This window comes from Pleurodeles waltl, chromosome 10 (genome assembly GCF_031143425.1).
Source record: "Pleurodeles waltl isolate 20211129_DDA chromosome 10, aPleWal1.hap1.20221129, whole genome shotgun sequence".
In the NCBI taxonomy this organism is placed as follows: Eukaryota; Metazoa; Chordata; class Amphibia; order Caudata; family Salamandridae; genus Pleurodeles; species Pleurodeles waltl.
In genome coordinates, this window is record NC_090449.1 from 941,804,949 (window position 1) to 941,826,688 (window position 21,740).

Here is a 21,740-nt window from a genome sequence, read left to right on the forward strand (position 1 = left end):
ATATTAATGAGCTGGTATGAGAAGGAGCATGCATGGACAGCATGACAATTTCTCAAGAGAAGATTATTTTTTGAGGTGAGTACAAAGACACCATTATTGTGATATGGAATTGGAGAATTATCAAAATTGTCTGAATTTAAATACATATGTAATATTACACTTAGAGGGTCATTACGAGTTTGGCAGTCTCAGAACCGCCATGTTGGTGGTGGTGGTCATACCGCCTACAGGCTGGCAGAGAAGATCGCCAAATTATGACTATGGAGGCACTCCCTACAGAACACAGCCAAAGCACCATCAGCACCGCCACTGCGGTCAGACCCCCACGGATGATGGAAGGCACCTGCAGGCCGGCAGAGACACACCGCCAAGATTTCCACCACAGTTGCACCACCAGCGAAACCCAGGCAGAAAAGAACTCTATTAAAGAAGACACTCACCTTCTTGGAGGCCTTGGAGGTAGAAGACATGGGCTTGGGGAGGGAAACAGCACGCTTAGGGTTTTCACAGGGGAGATGAGTAGGAAAAAGGGCATAAGATTTATTAGTGTGGATGTCATGGGTGCGTGTTTGTGGGAGATATGCTTGTGGATGGTGAGTGTCTATTGTGTGGGTGAGTGAGGGCATTTATGTGTTTTGGGCTTAGGGGGGTGGAGATGCTGGAGGCTGCTGCGGTGGGTGTGTGGCTGTCTGTTGGGGTGATGACTGCAGGTATGGTGAATGTGCTACATGTAGGGGTGTCAGTGGTTGTGCTGTCTGCGCATGTGTTGATTGGGCTGGATATCTGAGGGTCTGCTGTGGTACTCTCTGTGGGTAGGATAGGTGTAGTGGCTGGATCTGTGAATGTTGGTGTGGTGTCTGCAGGTGTGTTAGGTGTGCTGTTTCTGATACTGGGGGTATTGGGGGTGTCAGGGCAGGTTGTGACTGTTGCTGTGTGTGCATCTGACTGTTGCTTGTGTGCATGCTGGGGATTTGTCCTGTGGTGCTTATATTTGTCTGAGCTACCCTTGGATGTTGAGGTGGATGTATGCCTCTCTGTTTGTGTGCTTTGACTGGGTCTGGGAAGAGGGGCTTGGAATTGGGACGAGGAAGGTGGAGGGGGGACAGAAGACAAAGGCTGACTGGCTGCCGTCAGTGTGGAGGCCAGAGCCTGAAAGGATCTCTGAAGACTAGCCAGTGCACCATGAATGCCCTCCAGGAATGCATTACTCTGTTGGATTTGAGTTGCCACTCCCTGGATGGCATTCACAATAATCGACTGACCCACAGAGATAGACCTCAAATGGTCAATAGTCTCCTCACTGAGGGCAGCAGGGCTAACAGGGGCTGGGGCAGAGGTGCCTGCGGCAAAGAACACGCCCACCCTCTTGGGTGATTGGGCATGGGCAACTGGATGGGGAGCTACAGGGAGGGTAGTGGTAGAAAGGGGGGTAGTGGACAGAGATGGGACTGCCACCATCAGGCAGTGTCCACTGGAAGAGGATTCCAAAGTTAATGAGGTGGATCCTGTTAGCTCCATGGTACGCCACTCGCCCCTGGGGCCACTGGGTCCCTCAGTGTCAGTGGTATCATGACTTGAGATCCTGTGGCCAGCAGCTTCCCCACTCGTCTGTGCCCCATCTCCTTCACCTGCCGATGCTGATGATGGAAAACAGGAAGACAGGTGGGGTCATCACATTAGTTTCATACACTTACATCACATTGTACACATCATGAACATTACATCTAGGTGTACTAGACCCCCAGGTAGAACGTGTTTTGTGCCAACATTATGTCACAACAAGATGCAATCCACACCCCTATATAACAACGTCACACACCAAAAAGCCACCTCTCTCACATCTACAATACCATCATATCAGCAGAGCCGTCACACTACCCATTCCATTACAAGCTGACTCCGCAACATGACTCTGGGTCCCTATCCACAGCACCATAGTCAACCAAAAATCAAGCTATGGGAAATAGTGGTAACATTGATTTCCACATATCTCATGCACCAAATCTACACATACTTACACCATTACCTGATTTCATTTCCCAGGAAAGGAACCTTATCACATGCTAAACACAAGACAGCATGTTGCATACAAGACAAAACTAGTTCAAATAACAGAGTTTACAGAATTCACAACCTTCACAATTGAAAATTGCAAACATGCACCTACTCTATTTGGCATGTCAAAATTGGGAGTATGATAGAGTCTAAACACATGTCACCAACACATGTACCAATAGTGATGTAGAAATAGGTGATACATACTTAGCGGACCTACTCATCTTAGTCATTCTCCACCTGTAAACAAATTATTGTACACTTATAGGGCCTTACTTAACCTACAGCATTTACCCACAGAGAACCACAGATAGCATACCTACTCCTTAAACAGAATAACACCTGTCATGTGCAATAAGGCTGCATACTGTTCAACATATCATGATGGATGGCAACATCAATAGCTTAATGTTTGAGTGGCAAAATCACTATCCACACTTCAGACATGAGTAGTCCTACTTTTGTATAGGAAAATGGCAATACCACAAACCACATCTGAGTATAACTTAATAGAGACATACACCTTGAGGCAAGCCACATGACTGACTACATATGCTATTCCACCCACATATTAATGTGAACTACCACACCTGCACCACAATGTAGTCAGTGCCAACAATAGCTTTCTATAGTAAGAGCATTCAAAACATATCCAAATTTGCAAAAGAAAGTATGTTTAAGTTACCTCACAATGTTGATTTATGACAAAACCTTACAATGTACACAAGATGTTGGCAAAACACAGTGAAGATTCTACTTGTTAATAATATGCCTGAATTATTTTGCATGCTCACAACACTTCGGCTACCTAAATCGCTGTGTAGCCACTTACCATCCAAAGAACATGTACATGGTACTGACATTCAGAGCTCTGATATCAATATATGTTTTACAATGGGTGTCTAGCAATACCTACGTGGTTTCCTACGTGTAGGATGTCCACTCTGATGAGACATTACAGGTCCCAATGTACAGTCGTCACTAACCAAAGGGGTGCACCTCTTAACAGCTCTGAGTAAGATTAGCAAGTATGGCATGTGAAATGTCAGACGGACATCACAGCCTCACATGAAGTTGTCACTCATCTGAAACCTCATGAAAAGTAGGACTGTCTTAAACTTGTCAGACTCTATGTTGCACATAGACATGGATCAAGGGGCATTGGAATGTACAGAGCTGAACAACTTACCATCAGGATATTGGGAGTATGGATCTGTAGGTGGCAAGGAACAACCAGCAGGTATATATAAAGCAGTATAGCGGTACACATATAACATTCACATGTGCATCATCATAAGCTTTTGTTCAGAAGGGATAACATAGGTAAGTAATATGCCCCTATACACAATAGAATGTGCACACTTGTGTACCAATGTTGAGGACTGTATATCTATGTGTTCCCAGGAGATCTTTTACATTTTGCACTTACCACATTGTCACAGCTTAGATTCTTTCACATCATACACTGACCTGGCAGAGGGATGAAAATGTGTTAAGTCAGTACTTATCCCCTTGTGGCTGCTGTGCTTCCTTCAAATGCCCATCCAACTCAGGGTAGGCCACTGCCAATATATGGACCATTAGGTGGGGGGTCAATGTCCGACAAGCACCCCTTCCTCCTTGGGAGGACATCCCTAGCTGGGCCTCTGCGGTCTTCCGGGCCCAGTGTCTCAGGTCCTCCCACTGCTTCCTACAGTGGGTGCTCTGTCAGCTGTGCAACCCCAAGGTCCACATTTTCTTGGTGATGGCATGCCAGATCCCCTTTTTCTGGTGGGTGTTGACCTGCATGGATGACAGAGACAAGAGGAAAATGTAATGTCCACATGTACCACACCAAAACAAGCCGGGGGAAAATAAAACTTAATGCAAGTAGCCAAACATACACTCCCCCAACATTCCCTTCTTTGTCAAATGAATGTCTGCAGTCAGGCCATGTGTGAAGTGGAGTCAGGTATACAACATGTATATCCAGTACCAGGTGTTAGCTAGAAACATATGACCAGACCACACGCTTGACCTTAAAATGGTATAAGTAAACAAGTATTTCAAATGCCACCATCAATGATAATGTTGAAAAGTAATTTTGTGGATCAGTGTACATACATTACATACTCCCTACTATGTATCAGGGCTCAGAATCTTTCTATGCTCATGTGCACATGTCCATCCACCCACACATATTACCTCAATCCTTCATTCCAGCACATTTCAGCTACATCATCATATACTCTACATTACAACTAGTGTTATTGTATTACACTTACCTGCTCCTCTGGTGCACCTTGAGAGCTGTTCATACAGGGGTAGGACCTCCTCCACAAGTTTGCCCAGCTCTTTCGGAGAGAAGGCAGGGGCCCTATCACCTGTTGGACGTGGCATGATTGCTCCCAGAGGCTGTACACAGCAGCTCAGGTCTTGAAGGTCTTGCTGGCAGCAGTGCAAGGAGTCAAGTGAGGGATTCAGCAGACGATGTAGTCACGTCTGCCACGTAGAGGACTGTCACTGCCAGTGGACGTCGCCATTTTCTGATTGCCTACCGCCATGACGACATCCGCCGGTGGAGTTAGGTCACTTCCTGATGTTAAATACTGTAGGTCAGGCAGCTGCCTTTGTAAGGCTCATATATGTACGTTAAGGATGTGAAAGATGTGTCATTTACAAAAAAATTGTATTTATGATAATGTGTTAAGTGCTAGCTTTATGCAAACATGTAGCAATGTGCATGTAATATGTAGAGGATGTGAAAATGAGGTATCCTGAGTTATGTACATAAAACAGTATTGTCAGTAGAGTATTGACAGTCTGAACATAGTATAGTAGTACCAAATATGTTTCACATGTTAAGTAAGTTGATGTCACTTTGACTGTCAGTGACATGTTTCTCCATTAAAAGAACATGCGAGGGGGTAGGGGATCTGAGTCAAATGTTGCCTAGGTATGTGCTGAGTACAACATTTTGACTATTTCAACTAACTTAATATAGATTTATGTGTGACGTTGGTGTGATTATACTTAGGATGTGTAGATTGAGTCATTTACATACATATTAGTGTTGTCCCTCTTAGTTACCCTGGCATGAGAAGAGAAAGAAAAACTGCAATATACTGTACACTAGCAGGTCAGCACACCATGAAGGAGCAACATGCTATCCAAATATATCTGTCTGCATTGTTGAAACACCTGGACAGCTGCATCAGCTTTCCCCAGCGTGAGGATCTGGGCCATGTGAAGGCTGATTTCTATGCTTTGGGACACATTCCACATGTGGTTGGAGCCATAGATGGTACCCATGTAGTCTTGGTTGCCCCAAGTGCCAATGAACAGGTATATAGAAACAGGGAAAACTTCGACTCCATCAACGTCAAAGTGGTGTGTTTAGCTGACCTCTACATTTCACAAGTTTGTGTAAAATATCCTGGGTCAGTCCATAATTCCTTCATCATGTGGAACAGCAATATCTCACTGCTGATGACACAATAGTACACAGAGAGGGCCTGGCTGATTGGTAAGTCATATATTTCTCGGGTGTCTGTAACTTTTTTCTGCTACCATATATGTGGTTTATTATTAACAAAGTTTATTATGGTTTTATCATAAAAGTTTTGTAGCTGCTGCTTCTGGCAGGGGCGACGCTCTTCTGCCATAGCAGAGGAGCCGCCGCACTCCCACTGGTGGCAGGACCATCATTGTCAGGGATGACAACAGAAGACTCAGGTACCATACTGGGGGACACACAATGGAAGACACAGCCCTTGGGACACAGGTTTGGGGGCAAATGGTTACCTTTGATGTGGATGCAACAGGGCTGGGAGGAGTCGATGTGGGCAGGGTGAGGCTCACAGTTGTTGTCTGGCCAGGTGTCCCTGATGGGCCAGATTCATTCTCATTGTCCAAACATCCAGGGGTGTTTTCCTCACTGGGGCCTTCATCTGGAGGGTTAGTGTCAGTGTCTGGTGTCCTCTCCATGTTGAGAATGGTAAGGTTACCTGTAGGAGTAGTACAACACACAGTTGCTGTAAGTGATGCAACAAGTGATGTTTAACTTTGACAGTTAAACATGCTATGTGACATGCACACACTGCCTTCACATGATCCTGTGATATGACAATGACTGCTGCTTCCAAATCTGGGTTAGAGCAATGTGAGACACTGAGATTTGCAATTGCTTAAAGCATGCTCCAAGCTCTTGGAGTATGTTGGTGTTTTCATGACTGCTGATACCCTCATATCTGGTCTGAGTAAAGACATGACAATGTACATTACTCTCCCAGTAAGGTGCATGTCATCATTGATTCAACTAACAGCTGGGCAATGCACAATGGTGACAGACAGAGCTGGCAAACAGTATGGGAGTTACCATTTGACCTGGGACTCTCTATGGCTGTTCTGCAAGTACATCCAGTTTGCCATATAGGTTGCCCCCCGGGTGAGAATGTGACATTGTTAGGGAGCTTTTCTCAAAGGCCAGTTTGGTAGGGGACACAGCTGTAGCATTGTTTTGCTTTTAATAGTACTGGTAGTGGACCGTAGCATTGCTGTCGTTTCCATGGACTGTTAAACAGTGGCACATTCAAAAGGGGTTAAATTGATTGTTAGTTTCACATGCAAAACATTTTAAAATGTGGAACATTGTTCTTGTTTTCTTACAGGTGGAACAGTGCCTGCTGGGAGTTGTAGTGCTGTCAGTCCCTGTACTACCCATGTCATACACAGACACGGTGGCCCCAGGTGAGTTTAGTTGACATGTGTGATACCAGAGAGGGGTATTTAGATATTTGAACGGGTGCATGAGTAGCTGTAAGGGTGAGTGAATGGATGCATGAGTGACTGTATAGGTGAGTGACTAGGTGCATAAGTGGGTGTGTGGGTGAGTGACTGAGTGCATGAGTTGCTGTATGGATGAGTGGATGCATGAGGGACTGCATGGGTGAGTGACTGGCTCAATACGTGGTTGTATGGGTGAGTGAGTGGGTGCATGAGTGGCTGTATGGATGACTGATAGGGTGCATGAGTGGTCGTATGGGTGAGTGAATAGGTATATGAGGGACTGTATGGGTGAGTGAATGAATGCATGAGTGTCTCTATGGGTGAGTGACTGAGTGCATAAATGGTTGTGTCGGTGAGTAAGTGGGTGCATGAGAGGCTGTATGGCTGAGTGAATGGGTGCTTGAGTGGCTGTATGTGTGATTTTTTGGGGCACAGGAGGTTGTATGAGTGAGTGAATGGGTAAATAAGTGGCTGTATGGATGAGTGAGTGAGTGTATGGGTGAGTGACTGGGTGCATGAGTGCCTATATGGGTGAGTGGCTGTATCGGTTAGTGACAGGGTGTATGAGTGGTTGTATGGGTGAGTGACTGGGTGTATGAGTGAGTGTATGGATGAGTGAGTGCATGAGTGTCATTATGTGTGAATGACTGGCTGCATGAGTAAGTGTATGGGCGAGTTAGTAGGTGTATGGGTGTATGTACATGAGTGAAAAGGAACATGAGTGCTTGTATGAATGAGTGACTGTGTGGACGATTGGCTATATTAGTTGGTGATAGGATGTGCAAATGGGTTTATAGATGAGTGAGTGGGTGCATGAGAGGGTTATGGGTGCATAATATAGTTTATTACTGGATGTATAGCTGTGTATTTGGCTGCAAGACTGTATATATCACTGTGTCTCTGTGTTTATTTGTATATGTTTTTGTGTACCTGGGTTAGGTAGTCTATGGACATATTTTTTTTCTTAGTGTGTTATAACTGATTTGTTTTTGTTTGTTAGAATTAGTAAACATTTGTAGAAAGTATATGTATGGATTATCTATTAATGAAGCAAGATTTAATTGCCTACCTGCATTACTGCCAAAAAAATTCCTTTGATCTGTATGTAAAGGAAACAAGACAAATAATAGTTAAACCTTAGTATAATTATTATATCTATTAAAATCTGTAATGTAAAACATATTATTAATGATAAAATACAAGCAACTTAAATGTTTTACCTGGCAATTATACATATTATGTAAGCATATTATGTTCCCTTGTCCACTGTTCTCAGGTTCTATACTTTTTCACTATAAAAAAGTGTGTATAGCTGTTCATCACTGAACAGTGGGGGGGGAAACAGTCATATGGACTGTAAAAAAAAACATAAGCACATAGCACGTTATTTAATTTTAACAGTACTATGCAACAAAGTTGTAGTGTCATCGCATTTCACTCCAAATAAGTATTACTGTGAACTGCACTCACTATAATTTCTAAACAATGTATTAAAACTTCAATACAAAACTACCGAAAAGTATGGATGCTAAAACATGTTGCATATTATTTTACCTCATACAAAACTATTAACAGATATAATCCACCATTCAAATGTTTCATTTCTTTTTGTAGACATACGTTCCAAAAGGCCGAATAGTGTCTTAAAGAGTTATTATCCATGTACACAGAAGACTGTATAGGTATTTTCCCTAGAAATAGTGTTAACATATTCATCCACAGTCCATTTGTGGCTATCCTTTTCTTGGCATCACCCTTGATAGGCTGAATGATCTCTTAACCAGTGACGATCAACGCACAGAGAAGGTTGTATACCTGTTTTTTTGGTGAAAACTATTTGAGTACATTACATGCACACAAAACATTTTGACATCTTTTTGAAGACATGACCCTTGTTAGGCCGAATGATGTCTAATTATCCACATAGAAGACTGTATCCAATATTTTACCACTCATCCACCTTAGAACTATGATTGAAGAAACAATAAATAGGAATTAGGAAGTTTGAAAGGTAGTTTTTGTTTGAATTGCTGACTGCCATCATTGCACTCTGTCCATCTAGTTTCCATCTGTAAATATTCAGTATAATGTCAAGATGTAATATTAAGGCCTTTATGGAAGATGACAGCCAAAGTACAGTATGTTTACCAAGAAATATATATTTGCCCTTCTTTAAATTTTGTAATCTTAGGGGCATATTAATACTTTTTGGTGCAAAACTGCACTAACACAGTTTTGCATCAAAACGTTTTGCACCGGCTTGCACCATTCTTGAGCGCCAGCCAGGCCCAATATTTATGGAATGGTTCAAGCCAGTGCAAAGGCTAGGCTAGCCTAAAAAAAAAATGACATTACCTGGGTGGGGGTGGCGGTATGAGAGAAGGAGGTTTTGCACCAAAAAATTACGTTATGCAGGCTAGAGTAAAGAAAAAAATGACTAACCAGCCTAGCATTTTCTGATGCAAAACCATCCATACCACATGACTCCTGTCTTAGAAAAAACAAGAGTCATGCCCACCACCCCAATGGCCAGCACAGGGGACCAGGGTCCCCTGCACATGGCCATTGCACCCAGTGCCATTTAGGGTGCCCCATTTCAGGGCCCCCAATGGCACTTAAAAATAAATACTTATCTGTACTTACCCATACTTACCTGGGATGCGGTCCCCCATCCTCTGCTGTCCCTCTGGTATGGGTGGAGATGTCCCTGGGGCCTGGGGAGGGCACCTGTGGGCTTATCCCATGGTGTTCCACCATGGAAATAGGCCCACAGGTCCCCTAACGCCTGCCCTGACCCAGGCATGAAATAATGCTGCAAAGCAAGCTTTACACCATTATTTGACCCCTCCCCCGTGCATAATTTTAGCACAGGGGGATAACTATGGCACTAAGGGGGTCATTCTGACCCTGGCGGTCCATGACCGCCATGGCGGAGGGCGGCGGAAGCACTGCCAACAGGCTGGCGGTGCTTCCTGGGCTATTCTGACCGCGGCGGTAAAGCTGCGGTCAGAAAAGGGGAACCGGCGGTTTCCCGCCGGTTTTCCCCTGGCCCAGGGAATCCGCCATGGCGGCGCTGCTTGCAGCACCGCCATGGGGATTCCGACCCCCTTCCCGCCAGCCTGTTTCTGGCGGTGTCCACCGCCAGAACCAGGATGGTGGGAACGGGTGCTGTGGGGCCCCTGGGGGCCCATGCACTGCCCATGCTACTGGCATGGGCAGTGCAGGGGCCCCCTAACAGGGCCCCACAAAGATTTTCACTGTCTGCTTTGCAGACAGTGAAAATCGCAACGGGTGCCACTGCACCCGTCGCACCCTTGCAACTCCGCCTAAGGCCATAAAGTCATTATTTGCATGGGCATGCCTACCTTGAATCTCATTTATGCATGGTAGGTTATCCACGACCAAAAAATGATTTTAACTCCATAACTTTGGCGCTAGACGGGTCTAGCTCCAAAGTATAAATATGGAGTTAGTTTTGCACTGAATTTGTGTAAAACAATTACGCAAATTTGGTGAAAATGTATATATATGCCCCTTAGTGTCGAATTTTAGCCCATCTGCTGTACATCGTTGAAACATTGTTATAATGTATTTACCGCTTCGCTTCTCTCTATAAGCAATGTAGGCAACACATTTGATTTACAAGTTGGACAGGTAATGTTTTGGTCACTCTTTTTTAATTAGTTTATCAAAAGACACATTTGCAATCTGGCAGAGTTAAATAGAGAAATCACTCTAATTGGATTTCAGTGGTAGATGAGAAAGAGCAACACTCATGGTTCCATGTATAACTGAGTCCAAATATTTCATCAATGTTTACATCTTGTTCTATATTTTCAAAGATCACCATAATAAATTCCTGTTCATCTCGTTGAGTGTTTTAGCAAACACTACAGATACACTATGTTTCTCTACTAGTTTTTGAGTGTCTGAAACAGATTATGTTGCACTTTTGTTACAAGATAGGCGTTGAAGGCAATTAAATAGTGCTGTGCACAATGGGTTCCATGGTTTTCCTGGATTGCATTTACAACATGTGGTAGATGGAAGACAACATTGAGAACAACATTAGCATAGCAGTTTACACCATTGGTGTTATCCAACTGGTAACCTATAATATCTCCATCTTTTTCTAGTTTTCCTTTCTTCACACCTTCTTCTTTAGCCTTGCTTTCTGTCTTTTCTATAATTTTCTGGATTGTTTTTGTTAGTTTCCACTTATAACATAATACCTGTTTCTCATAAACAGGATACTATCCTAAATGAGGGGCATATTTACTTCTTAATCTGTTGTACTCTCTCATACAATTTCCATCTGAAGTAACCTTATTCTCATCAAAATCAACTAGAAATAAACCAGATAATGTTCAAACTTGTGACAATGCTATATATGGCATTACTTCTTTAAAAAAACGTACTTCCAATATTAATAAATACAGCATCAACACTTTAATCTTGACACTTGTGGATAATTACAGCATACTCAAGACAGACTGGAAACTGTTTTCAGTGGACATACAAATCTTTCACAAGCAAAAAGCATGCAACACATCGTCCAATTTGCCTTAATGCCATCAATCTGATCAAACTTCATAGCTAACAATTCAACGTCCTCATGGTTAGGAAAATTAATGAAATCAAGAGCTTTACCCATGACACCATTTACCAATCCTTCTTCAACATTTAAATTATGTCTTTAAATTACTCTACAGTTTTTGCAGACATGTAAACATTTCTGTAGTCCAGCAGTCCTGGAAACAGATTCCTCCAAAGAGTTCAATTTATCTTGTAATATTTCAGTCATTAGTACAATTACTCCTTGGTGTTCCATTTTGTCAATAGCAGTAATCTCCAAAATATCTTCATTCAGTTTTAGTAAATCTTCCTTAAATTCAGCACACTCTTGAAGTGTAGGCATCAAAGAAACCATTAGTTTAACTTCTTCTTAACAGTTCCACATTAGCTCTGCTGCCTTGCTACAGGAAAACAGTTTCTTAATAAGTCAACTTTCTCTCCTCTGTCAGAATTCCTACTCTTATGTCCTTTAGAATGTTTCCATACTCCATGTCAGAGGCTTGGTGCATATTCTTCACAAGTTCCTTGTTTTGTAAATATGGGCAAATGTTTACATGACCAATACTTCCCAATGAGTTTGGAGTCTCTTCCTGTGAAAGAATTTTGAAAACAGGCTGCCCTTTTACAGGAGTAAGTTGCAGTAGGTCTCCAAAAACAATCAAATGCTCTCCTCCAAACAAGATGTTCTACTCATTTTTAAATATCTATTCCACTCTTAGGTGAACAAAAGCAAGCATTAGATTCAAAACCATGCTTACCTCATCAATAATCGAAAGCTTAATTTTCTTCTAAACTCTTGCCACCTCATGACAAGCTTTACCAGATAGCGTATGGTATTCCACTTTATTCTCATGTTCAACTTGTATCATTAGCAGTCTAAGTAAAGTGATTCCTTTGATATTGTGTGCAGCTAGTTGGGTAGGTGCTGTTATTACACACACTGAGTTTCTCTATAGTTTTTTTAGGTAAGTAGAGCTAACTTTAATTAAAAAGCGTTTCCAGTACCAGCTTGACCACTGATATATATTAGTATTGGTTTAAGTGACAAGCAAGTGCATTATTTCTTCTCATAAAGAAATCCATGCTTTATTTTGTTGCTTACTTCAATATAAATTTTGTTTTGTTCGTTGTTGAGCTGTCCAACTAACTGTTCCACATCTACAAATTCCTGTCTAGCTTGTTCCACTGCAGTTTCCTCTTCATTCATAGCTATTGCAACTCCTTTTTGAATGATAGGTTGTTCAAGAGGATCCTGACTTAAAGCTGCTGAACTTTGGCTGCTTTGAGAACTATTCTTAGCTACCTCAACAGCTATCATGTCTTCCTGTTGGATCTCATCACTTAACATTTGTAAATAATTTTTAAAGGTGGGGCACTGAATACTATCTTTGACGACATTAAAACAATCTTTGTAGCAGTCATAATGTCCAAGTAATTCAATTCAGTACACCAAGGTTTTTAATAGCTGAAGACGAGCTAAATAGAAAAATTATTTTTTCTCAGAAGTTTGGGAGCTAAGTTTTCAATGGTTAATTAAATTTTGTTTTTCATGGTTCACTAACCATCCGTCACATCCATGTAGTGCATATTTTCCTTCTTCTAGGTTTCCATTTATACTGCTTCTATATCTGTAGTTTTGAAGAATTTTATAAAGGCACTTTTCTAGACGTCTTCTGGGAGATTTTACAATGTCTGTACTTTCTGGTTCAAACCATGCCAGGTACTGAATTTCAGGGAAAGACTTCAATACTCTGTTTCTTGTAGTATATATATCAAGACTTACCCAGATAATTCCTTTTGATTTTGAGAACAAACTTGCTGAACTCAACCCGTCACAGGCTTCATAGAACCCCATTGCCCTATGGGAAAGCATTTTCAAGCTGAAGGAATACAATATCTTGCTAAGTGTTCTCTTTGCAGAAATCTCCTTTCACATCTCTTTCATCGTAATATATGATGTACTATACCGAGCCCCAGCCATGGAGTTGTCTGCAACCAATTGTATGTCCATATCAGCATTCCTCATTTTTAAAATCACAGGATTGTAGTAAAAAATATTTATGGATTTTTTAGTTCTTCTTAAGTTATATGTGTTCTTTGGTGGTTTCCTTGTCAGTGTATGTCTGACGAAAGGCAAAAAGCTGCTTATTCTTCCTTTTGAAATGACAGGTCTTGGAAATCCAAATCGACATCTTGTGTAAACAATTTATTTGGACCAGTATGTATGAAGACAGTCCTTACCACATCAATGTGTTTGGAAATGCAAAACTTGTCCTCTAAGATCTTTTTCACCAGTCTGTTTTAGTGTGGTGCATGTGACATACTGTTCATTAAAAGACAACACAGACTCATCACTGTCTGCTTCAAAGTTGTGTGCATCTTTTATCCATAATAGCGTGTGAATATGGGGAGCACCTCTTGCCTGGTAATCTTTCTGCCAAAAGAAATCACTTCTCCATGTGCAGGATTGCTCTTGTTGTAGATAAAAGCAAGCACAGCTTGGAACCTATGGCTGAAATATCTACAAACATTAGCAAAATATAATGAGCAAAGGTCTCCAGCTGTTTTCACATTGATGTCTTTTATATTAGAATTTGCTTCTCTCAATAATTGAATCAGGTCATCCCATGCATACTCAGCACAACTCAGCATCAAAAACCATGTTGGTGCTCCTAAGTTTCTCAGAATACACTTCAGTTCTTCATGACGACTGAACCAATACTCATTCATACCACATTGGCACACCATTAAATGAATCAATTTGTATTCTAAGTTCTCATAGAAGGTAAAATATGTACACTGTCACTCTCAAATAGAAGGTAAAATATGTACACTGTCTGAATCTTGGATCCTCTGAATATAATAGCGTTGATCGGTATTCAGCTGCTTGTATTGGTATGGGCTGGTCATCATACCGACCTCTTACTTCAATGGGAAGCAAGTGAGGAAACCAATGAGCCTCTAAACATTTTTCCCACACATTCATGGGAGCTTCTATACCTTGCTTCATTTGGAAAAGTTCAATAGCATCACCAATGACTTCTTTGGAATGTAACAGATGGATGCTGTAGTGCTCATAAGTCTATTCTGATTGGGATGTATCTACTTTTTCTATTTGTCCACTTGCTGGCAAACTGTAATCATCAACATTTGGTACATCAGGTTCCACATGAACATTTTTGTAATCAAAATTATTTTGTACCAGGTATAACATTGCTTGTTTAACTTTATTAACATCAACTAACTCTTGCCAAAATGTTTTATTCTTACTCAATGCACCCTTGACCAGAATAATAAGTGGCCCTTAATTGTCTTTGTCTGTTCCCACAGTTTCAATATTTTTTAAAGTCTAATGATAAATACACCACTCTTCCTTTAAGGCCTTTCAATAACTCTGTTGGACGCAATTTACCTGTTTTTGGTTCCAATCACATAATTGCTTGAAATGGATGTACAGAATGTATAAGGATAGATTCATATACACTTAAATCTCATAGTTGTTCTGGAATAGTCACACCTTCTAACCTGTTATGTACTGCTCTAACTGGTGTTTTCTGAACCTCTAACTTATCAAAGCAGTACTTCCATATAACTTGGTGAATGGAGAAGTCAAAACGCTCCTCTACAAATATATATATGCAGCAAAATCTTGCCACTTTTCTCTGTTTTCCCCTTCAGTTTTGGAATATAAATCAACATTTCATGTTTGACTTTTGTAGTGAGTGGATCTACAACAAATGCAAACATAGGGCCTCATTACGAGTTTGGTGGTCTGACTGTAAGACCGCTGTGGTGGCGCCTGTCAAAAGACCACCAAGTTGGTGGTCATACGACCGCCGTATTACAAGTCACACTTAGAACACTTCCAAAAAAAGCCATGGTTTTAGAAACCGCCAGGACACCCGAGGACAGAAAAGAGGTGGTTCCACCACCAGCACTGCCTATTCCATAAAATTATGATCCACAAATCACAACAGCATTTCTTCCATGGCTGAAAACCATTGGCGGTGCAAATTGGGGAGGACTCAACTCACTTCAGTCTGAACACAACACCAAATTTGATAGTTTGAATACCCCATACCTGACACACATCCACACACCAGAAACACCTACTTACTGCTTTATAAAACACACCCCTACACAACCCACAATCCTTTGCATCCAGAACACCATTCGCATACACCGAGAAGTGAAAAAAGATACATTTTGGCCTTTTACACCATAAGCAAACATACACATATCACTCAGCACTCACCCCACACCAGCACAACATTCACATTACACACATCACTGGCACACACAATCAGCTACAACCATCACCCACTCACGCCACAGCACCTACACCTCACCATTTACCAAACACTGCATCCTTTCACTTAAAGCACCCACACACACTGTCTCCACAACCATGTCCCCACACAAACACCCACATTTCACTGATGATGAGTTGAGGGTCATGATGGATAAAATTGTAAGGGTAGAGCCACATCTGTTTGGAGCACAGGTCCAACAAATATGTATTACCAGAAAGATGGAGTTGTGCCAAAGAATAGTCGACACGGTCAATTCTGTACGCAGTCATCCACGCACAAGGGAGGACATCAGAAAGAAGTGGAATGACCTCAGGGGGAAGGTGTGTTCCATGGCCGAATAGAAGACTGGCAGTGGGCCCCCACCTCCTCTCCCTACTTTCACATCATGGCAGGAAAAGGTCTTGAACATCTTGCATCCTGAAGGCCTGACAGGAAGACCTGGAGGAGTGGAGTCTGGTAAGTACCCCCAACATTCATGTCACACAATTCTCCTGTCCTTCATGCTCCCTCACCACCTAAACCTACCCCAATTAACATCCACCCACTACACCTCTGTCAAAATCACCTAAAGCCCAACTCTGGCATGCCACATCTCCACTGAACTCATCTGGCCTCACAGCCCTTGGAAATGGTACTTGAACTACTGGCTAATCATATCACTACAACTCCCAGAATGCACCATCCCATCGCTGTGAAATCCTGGAATGTGCACAAAATATCACATGTCATGCATGTATAACTAATTTACCATCTCCACCATCTTGATTGTACTATTGTAGAACAGTACATGGCAATGACAGCAATGCTATGGCTCACTCACACCTGCATCCCAGACAGCTATAGCTGTGTGCCCATTTATAATGGCCACAGATTAAAGATCCCAAGCTATAAATAGACACACCTGGGTTGGAAATTCAGATGGCTGAGTTGATGAACATGCAGTACATACAGATACATGTCAATGTCTCTTGCTTACTGGCATACTGTATCCGTACAAGGGCACCATTGTGCATTGTACAACTCTTATTTGTGACATCTAGCATGCCTAACTGTTCACTAGGTAACAGAGGTGAACAGTCACGTTCATAATCACACAATATCAGATGCCATCAGCAGTACAATCACTACCAACCTAGTTTTACATCTCTTTACATGTAGAATGGAAATCAAGTTACAGAGTTGTATGTACAACTAAGGTATGTTTGCAGCAGCTGTCAATGTGATTGCTAGGAATAATATTAAGGCACTGTCAGCATCTCATACAAGTGCAATAATACACCCATTTTAATCTGAAGTCTGTGTCTCACTCCCTCCACATGTAACCTTGCCATTGCCACCATGAAGAGGATACCAGAGACTGTCACACCCCCTCTTGATGAAGGCCCCATTGAGATCAACACCTTTGGATGTCTGGACACTGACAAACAACCTGGCACATCTAGGATACCTGGTCAGTCAACAACTCTGAGCCTCACCCTGCCCACATCAACTTCTTCCAGCCCTGTTGCATCAACATCACAGGCAACCATTCTCCCCCAACCCTGTGTCCCAAGAACTATATAATCTATTGTGTGCCCCACAGTACAGGTACCTGAGTCTAACCTTGCCACTTCTGACAATGATGGATCTACAACCACTGGGAGTGGGAACACTGTGGCATGAGCACTGGCACGTGGGGATCGGGTGTGTGGGAGGGATGCTATGGGCCAGAGGATGGGGCTGCAAAGGGACACAACTGACCAGGAAATCATCTCCCAAGTCTTGGGACTCTACCAAAGTTCCCAAGGCATGATGGGCCATGTCATCACCATGTTGGGGGAAATCCAAACTCTGCAAAGGGACCACCACTAGTAAGTCATGGTGCAGTGGCAGGCACAAAATGCCCACCTGGCTTCCATTGCAGGGATGCTGAGGGACGTGAATACCTGATTTGGTTTTGTACCCCACATCTTTCCCCTTCCACTAGCAATGTAAAATCAGCCTCTTCCACATCTGTGGCTGTTAGTGGAATGGATGCCCTGCCAGGGGAAGGACATGCCACAGACACCCCTCCCTCTGTATCTGAAGAACCCCCCACATATGTGGACGTCCAGGCAGACATTCAACAGGAGCAGATGCCAAGACCAAACTCATTGCCAGGAAGAGAACCTCTCCTGAACTGTTACCCTTGTGTGCCACAGATACATACTGTTGACTTTTCTGAGACCTAACTCCATTTTCCCATGGTACAAGGGCACTGGACTTGTGTTACCAACTGGTGTAGCAGCTACCCTGATGATGTCATCCACCATGACTTCACCCATCATATATTATTCATTTAATTCCTTTTATAGTCACGGATATTCTTTTGATATGCACAATACATCAAACATATACACAGGTCCTGTGTATGTGTCTTTTATCATCCATGTGCAATAGTTATGCATATCAACTCAGATCTGATTATGTGCCTCTATATTGTACACCCATTGGTATGGACATCAAATGAGGAATCCATCAGCAGGAGACTCATTTCAACAGAAATGTAACAGGACAGATTTCCAATAAGTTGCTTTTTTGTTCTATACACATTTATATGTAGAATAGCTAACAGTGCATAGAGCATGATTGAGAGTAGCATAAGAATGTATGCTAAGGTGTCCCATATTGCATAAACACAGGATACAGAACCCGGGGTCATGGTACACTTAATACGAGGCAGAAGCCACACTGACAGGGCCTCTGTATCACCTGGTATAGCCTCATTGCATACCCATACCATAGCTTCTAATTCACATATCCCATGGAACATACACAGATGTTTACTGATGTACCCAGTCCTGAAACCTTTCTCTTACATTGGTCTTATACCTGTAGGATTGTCATTCACATATGCCAGTCTACAGTGACATGCATCTTGGTCTGCAAAGTATGAACACAATGACAGCTAGCTCCAATGTAGCTCACAAACACCTAAACCCATTGTGATGCGAGAGCCTATGATCCAACATTTACACATGAGGCAGACACATCTCCAGGCACAATATACACCATTTGACAACCTCCTGTACCCAACAGGTGAAAAAAATGGGAAAACACTTTTCCATCCCAGTGTTTGGACGATATAACAATCTAGGTTAAACCCCACTTACACAACACTAATATCACCTGGTTTTAGTCATGTCTACTTCTCATGTCTGTCAGCAATTCCAATCAGTGTCTGACACTGTCTTACATTAGCCAAGGTTGCAGAGCCAAACAGGAACTAGGGCAATCTGTGAGTGAAAGGGAAAAGGGATAGGACATAGCACAGTGCAGTTCTCACATCAGAGAAGGCGTTTCCAGAAGTGTAAATTTGCAACTGCTGTTACAGCACATGATACTATAGACCATTCTGTCCTGTTCACAATGAAAACTTTCAGTCTGCATTCACAACTCACCTGGACTCATAGGCATTGGAGCTCACCTCCACAGATGATGCAAGAAAGAAGGTGACATGCTACCAATTAACATCTCCTTGCACAATTACATCACAACAATATGTGAACTTCACATGCCTGTTAGTCAGTTTCTTAGGGCAAAATTGTGGAGAATGCAGCAGGCAACTATTATTTGACATACCTTGGTAGGTGAGTAGAGAGGGTTTCCTCCCGATAACTCAAAGCATCTAAATCGTGCCTTCAGGAGCCCAAAAGTCCGCTCAACTACATGCCTTGTCCTCCTGTGGTCCTCATTGTAGCAGACTTCCCCTGGCGTGGTTGGGTACCTCACTGGTTGGTCAACAGCTAAGGATGGATAGCCAGAGTCACCTGTAAACAAAATGGGAGAACAACACAAACATGTATGTGGGACATGCTATAATGTGAGGGCAGGAAACATACATTACAAACATACATTTCAATTGTAACTTACTAACTAATAAGGACCTCTCTATGTAGAGTCATGTCATTAGCAGTGGGACATTGCTGTTCCGCATGATGAAGGAATCATGGACTGATTCTGGATACTTTGCTGCGACTTGTGAAATGTACTGGTCTGCCAGACACATCACCTGGACATTTATGGAGTAGTAGTTTTTCCTGTTCCTATACACCTGTTCATTGGCACTGGAGGAAACAAGGCTACGTGGGTGCCATCAATGGTTCCAAAAACATTTAGAATGTGTCCCATTGCATAAAAGTCTGCCTTCACATAGGCCAAATCCGCACATTGGGGAAGCCTGATGTAGCTGTCCAGGTGTTTCAGCAATGCACACAGAACATCCTTCAAAATCAGACTGAACATTGGCTGAGGCATTCCTGCAGTTAGAGCCACTGTATTTTGAAAGGGGCCAGTGGCAAGGAAGTATAGAACTGACAAGACTTGAACGATGGGACGTATGCTATAGGGATTGCGAATGGCAGGCAACAGTTCTGTCTCAAACTGTTTACAAAGATCCATGTCAGTAGGACAATTCAAATGATATGTCTGAGTACAATGGCCTTCATTCCGACTTTGGTGGTCTTTTTTGAAGACCACCAAAGCCACTGCAGCCAACAGACCGCCAGTGTTGGTGGTCTGCTGACCACCATATTACGAGTCCTGAAAGGACGTCTGCCTGTTTTTGGCCTGGCCTACAGAGTTGAAGATGCAGTTCCACCACCAAAACAGCCATGCCGACAAGACTCCACCTGCTGTATTAGGATAGGAAATATGATGTGGTGGAGTCCTGTATGGTGGCTCGGTGCTGGTGGTGGAAAACACCAGGACCCATCCCCTCCCGGACGACCACCTCACCAGAAAAGGTAAGTTGATCGTTCAAATGGGGGGTGATGGGTGCATGTGTGTGGGATGTGCGTGTATGTGTGCCTGAATGGATGTGCGTGAGTACATGTCTGTGTGCGTGGAGGGTGTGTGTGTGTGTGTGCATGTGTGTGGATGAAGGGAGGTGTGGATGAGTGTGGATGAAGGGGGTGTGGATAAGTTTGGATGAAGGGTAGGGGGTGTTCATCAGTGTGGATGAAGGGTGGGGGTGTGTGCACGAGTGTGAATTTGGAGGGGGTATGTGTGCATGTATGCTGATGGGGGGGATGCATAGTGGTGTATGGACATGTGTGTGTGTGTGTATTTGCTGGTGACAGGAATGGGGATTCCTGTCGCCAGGTGCATGACCACCAGAATTTTTTTGACGTGCAACTGCCACGAAAATGCTATCGGTCTGCTGAGTCTTAATACCGATGGCGGTATTACAGCTACTGCCATGCCAGAGGTGCTCACCTCTGGCCCGGCGGTCTGACAGTCCCTGGTGGTACAGGCTTCGGCCAAACCACCAAAGTCATAATATGGTCAGTCTTAACCGCTGGCCCGGCGATGGTAAGATGGCCAAGCAAGTCTGGCAGTCCAAGGACCGCCAGACGCGTAATGAGGGCCAATGCCTTTCCTCCATGGTGTGTAGGTCTACAAGTGGATGGTACACTGGTGGTTGTCTTCCTCTCCTCATGGCAGGGTAACTATGTGAAAACAATGGAACATAGTATGTGACATGCAGCATGCACACATCAAGTACAGTTTAATAAATTACTCACATAACAGCTGTCGAGGATGGCTACTACCTCTGACATATATAGTACAGCACGTAGCTATGCATCCGATGACACCCTCCTTGGTCCACATTTCCTCAACTAAACATGGGGTTGCCCTTAATAATTCACCTATTTTTGGACATGTTTGTAAGACAAATCATTTAGGCATGTGTCACACATATTTTGCAACATTATCGACGATTTCGAAACACATAGGAACCTCTGAGTAGTAGTACATTACTTTCATCACATGTCCTTCAACAACACTACATTGACAGCACAGATGAACAAAAAGTCATCTAGACATGAGGGCAGGACTTACAGATGTACTGCACAATATGGGGCATAGTTAATGATACAGATCATTATACACTTCCATACATGAAATGTGTTAAAAATGGCAGCCACCTGACCTACTGTACTGGACATGTGGAAGTGACCTAAGTCTACCGGCGGAAGTCATCATGGCGGTAAGCGGTCACAACAGCGG